Source organism: Theobroma cacao, chromosome 1 (assembly GCF_000208745.1).
Source record: "Theobroma cacao cultivar B97-61/B2 chromosome 1, Criollo_cocoa_genome_V2, whole genome shotgun sequence".
In the NCBI taxonomy this organism is placed as follows: Eukaryota; Viridiplantae; Streptophyta; class Magnoliopsida; order Malvales; family Malvaceae; genus Theobroma; species Theobroma cacao.
This window is the reverse complement of record NC_030850.1, coordinates 15360229-15365311: the sequence shown is the minus strand read 5'-3', so window position 1 is coordinate 15365311 and position 5083 is coordinate 15360229.

Below are 5083 nucleotides of genomic sequence, written 5' to 3'. Positions count from 1 at the left end.
TGCCTTATTGACCTTGTATCGATGGGATGTTGGTTTACTTGGACTGATAACCAAAGTGGTGAAAAACTGATAAAGAAGAAACTTGATCGAGCCTTATGCAATACGACATGGAAAAGTAAATTTTCTAAAGCTTTTGTGACTAATCTTTCGAGAGTCCAAAGTGATCATTGTTCAGTTCTGGTTAGTCTATAGAAGAACCCCTATTCACAAAGGATTGAGACCGTTTTGTTTTGAAGTGGCTTGGTTATCCCATGTTTCTTTTTTGGAATTTATCAGGAATGTATGGAAAGCGAGGAATAACCTCCATGTCAATCTCAAGGATTTTGAAGTAGTTGTCAAGGAATGGAATGTATCTACCTTTGGAAATGTGTTTAAGAGAAAAAGATGTTTGCTAGTTCGTCTAAATAGGATTCAAAAGGCCTTGGAGGTGCGACTTAATCCTTATTTATTTCGTTTGGAGGAAAGTCTTACCTTGGAGTATAATACAGTGCTTTCGCAGGAGGAATTGATTTGGTTTCAGAAGTCACATTTGATTTGGGTCCAATTTGGTGATCAAAATACCAAATATTTTCATATGACTACGGCAATTAGGAGGAATTGTAATATAATCAGAGCTTTGAAAAGGGTAGATGATAGTTGGTGTAATGACCCTTTGGAACTTAAATCCTTGGTTATTAATTATTTTATGCACCTTTACCAAGAGAATTCAACTACAACTAATATTGATGATATTTGTCCTAAGTCTTGGTGTGCTTGTCATGAAAGACAGATACTGCAGTTTGTTCATATTCGATAGGAAAATGAGATCTATAAAGCCTTTCGTTTGATAGCCCCATTCGAAGCTCCAGGTTTGAATAGTTTTCAAGCAAGCTTCTATAATGAAAATTGGGAGATTGTGGAGGAGTCAATTTGCAGGTTCGTTAGAGAAGCTTTTCTTACAGGTCATTTTGATGAGTCTTTTAGTAAAATGCTCACAGTGCTTATTCCGAAAGTGGACCACTTGGAAAGGGTATCACAGCTTCGTTCAATTAGTCTTTGTAATGTCTCTGTTAAATTGATCTCGAAGATTTCTGTGAGTAGGCTTCGACCTTACTCGAAGAATATCATTTCTCATAATCAAAGCAACTTCATTCTAGGGAGAAGTAGTATTGACAATATAGTTGTTGTTTAGGAAGCTTTTCATTCTCTTTAGAGGAAATAAGGTCAGTCAGGTGGTTTTATTACGAAAATAGACTTGGAAAAGGCCTATGACAAGATTAGTTAGGATTTTCTTCGTTGGATCCTAATTGATTTAGGCTTACCTTCCATTTTAATCTTTTTAATCATGTTTTGTATCACTTCTACGGAGATGAATATTATATGGAATAGGGCGATGACTTCGTACTGTAAACTAACTTGCGAATTATGTCAAGGAGACCCTCTTTCTCCCTATTTATTTGTCTTGTGCTTGCAAAAATTATCCACCATGATTGATGATGCAGTTACAGATGGTCCTTGGAAACCTATAACTTTATGTCAAAATGGGCCATCTTTATCTTATACTTTCTTAACAGATGATCTTTTGCTATGCCATACGATGGTAAAGTGTCTTAATGATTTTTGTTCATTTTCAAGACAAAAAGGGAGCTTCCTGAAATCCAAATTTTTTACTTCAAAAAATGTTCCTTCCTCGGTGGTGGAGGAAATGAAAACTGTACTAGGCATGCAACGTGTGGATGATCTTGATAATTATCTTGGAGTTCCTATTCTCTCTAAGCGTGTTAGGAAACATACTTATAACTGCCTTCTGGAGAAGGCCAAAAAGAGGTTATCATCTTGGAAAGCAAATCAATTATCATTAGTAGGGAGAGCTACCTTGGTTCAATCGGTGACTAGTACAATTGCTAACTATACTGTGGAATCTACTAAGTTGCCAATTGGAATGGCTAAAGATATTGATGCCTTGAACAGAAATTTTCTATGGGGTGCTATAGATGGTAAGAAGAAAGTTCCTCTTCTCAAATGGGATATGGTGTATAGTCCAAAGAAAATGGGTAGCTTAGGGATATGTAAGATGGTTGAGATGAATAACGCTTGACTATCCAAATTGGGATGGAAACTTGAGAATGGTGATCAAGGATTGTGGGCACGCGTTCTTAAAGCTAAATATTTGAATGGTGCATCTTTTATCCATTCAATTCCCAAGTCAAATGCTTTTTAGACTTGGAAAAAGTATTTGTTTAGCTAAAAGGGTGGTCAAACAAGGCTACTTGAAACTGCTTGGTAATGGGAGAAACACTAAGTTTTGGCATGAACAGTGGTTATGTGCTAAAACACTGGTGGAGGTATGTGATCTACCTATGAACCCATTATCACATGAAGTTGTAAGTGATTTCCTTGATGAGAATGGGAGATGAAACTATGAAAAGCTGAAGGATTTACCGCAAGGTTTGTGAGACCAACTATCTTTGGTGAATTTGATCCCCAACAAAAATGATCAAGTGATTTGGTCACCTTCTCCTAATGGTAAGTTCTCGGTTAGTTCTACGTATTCATTGTTATGAAACCATAGTATAACTTCCTTTGCTTGGTCCCGACTATGGAACATGGGATGGCACCTAAAATTAGCCACTTTTTTTGGTTGGTTGGACATAAGCCTGCTTTCGAAGGAAAATTTCAAACACTCCTTGGTGTCCAAGATGTGATGTTGAAACGTAAGATATATTGCATGTCAGGACTGTTTCGAATCTTAGTTCATTTGGAGAAAATGGCTTCATGGTGATCACCTTGACCATTTTAGTGGTATTTCTTTGCATGATTAGATCCTTTATAATCTTAATAGGAAGAGTGTTCTTGTGGAAGGTAACATTCCATGGATCATTCTCTTTAGTTTTACTTGTTGGCATATTTGGAAGTTTAGAAATAAGTGCCTCTTTAAATAAGGATATCAATGGCCATCCAATGCTAGTGTTACTATAATTGCTATTACAAGGGGTTTCATGGAGTTTCAAGTGGGTCGTTCTTCTTCCTTTCCTCGACAATTAAGCTTAATTGCTTAGCAACCACTTATTAAGAACTTTATTAAAATGAATGTTGATGTAGTTGCTACTTTCAATCCAGGAGAGCTTGGCATGGGAGGTTTATGTCAAGATAATCGTGGCTATTGGATCTTTGGGTCCATGGGTAGACTTGGTACGAGCACTATTCCAAAAGCTGAACTACATGCCATTCATATGGGTCTTAAACTAGCTTGGGATCATGGGTGTCAACAAATTGTGGTTGAATCGGACTTTAAACTTGCTTTCTTGAAAATTCATCAAATTATCCAAGATAAAGACCATTTTTTATTGGTTATTTATTCTATTTAGCAGTCATTGATGAAAGATTGGGTATGCTCAGTACATCATATTTATAGGGGACAAACTTTTGTGTTGATTTTCTTGATAAGAAGGCTCAATTAAGGGAATTTGGAGTTATTAAGCTACAATCTCTACCAGCTGGGTTACCCCTTTTGCTTCAAGATGATTTAGTTGGAGTTGCGAGGCCTAGAGTTGTGATAGATTAAGTGATTTCTGCTCCCATGTACCAAAAACAAAATTAACTTTCCCGCATTTTTATATGTTGGATCTTATTTTAGAATAGAAAAACATAAAATATTAATAAATTTGTAACAACAATATCTTAAAATCACACACTTCATAATAAATTCAAGATTACAAATGTTAACTTATCTTTCACTGCAAAAAAAATGCCCTTTTCTAATGGAAGGTTTCTTGGGAAATTACGTCATAAAACCTTAATTGATGAAGCCTTCATAAAGTAAAGCAGTCAGTCAGTTCGGTTGATTTGAATAAGGTCAGAAATCGACTAGAGAGAGAAAACCAAATTGACCAACCACTAAAACATTAACCCACATAACCGAAAACAACAACTATTTAGTCCGCTCAAGTTGATTGGTCTGTTTGTAAACTTTTTTTTAACAACTTTAAACAATGTTTTAATATTTTTAATGATATATTATTTAAAAAATAAAGATTAAGAAAAAAAAACTGGCTAACAAGAAAAATTATATTCCACAACCACAACAACATAAATTCAACAATAGTAAAAATAAATTGTACATATCCTTATGTTTGACAACATGTCAACAACACAAGTTACACAATTTATCCATAAATTCTATAACATGGACCTCTAATTCGACAATTTCAAATCTATCAATCACCCAAATCCCATGTGAACACCCCCCCAAAGTGTTAAAAAAAGTATAATTAGTATAAATTAATGTGTTAGGATCACCTAAATATATTATAAACAAAAATATGCATAATACTTAATAATAATGTCGTAACGTGCGAGTCCGGGAACCCATCCGCTAGACGTCGACGAAAATTATATATGTGTGAGAGTCGCCACCAATCTTTTTTATCTAAGGTGTGATTGGTCACCTATTAATCTGATTCTAATCGACGAAGTCCTAAATTAATTTTAGGTTCGTCGAAAGAACGAAAACTGATCCACATTTTTAGAGATGAGTTCGGGAGTGCGGTTACGCACGGAGAAGGTTTAGCACCTCCGTGGCACCCGTTCCACGAACGGTACCATTTAATCTTAAGTTATCTTAATATTAGCCTACTTTTAATTTAATCCCTATTTATTAATTAAATTTTTATCAAATTGACTGACTGAGAGTTTTTATTTGGCTTTACGTATGCACATGATGCAAGCGTAAAATGATGTCATGACTTGTTTATTTTAAATAATGGAGTCGGTAATCTTCTATCGAAAAATTATTCGAAGACCATCCCAACGCTTTGATGAAGTCTCGAAATTCTCCTCACCTAGAGATATTCCCGGAAGAACTCGTCTCTACAAGCTCTTCGGGGAAATCCCATCATCGGAATTCCCGCACCATTTGCAAGATAAATGTGACGTGCTATGACAGGATAAAATGCTGATGTTTACATGCATGCGTTTATTGAATTAGGTGGTTCATAATTCACCCAACTATGTATTTAAATATTTATCACATTGTTTATATACTTAGTATTATTTGTTATTAATCATTTATTATTATGATTTTTTTTTAGTAGTTTCCTTATCT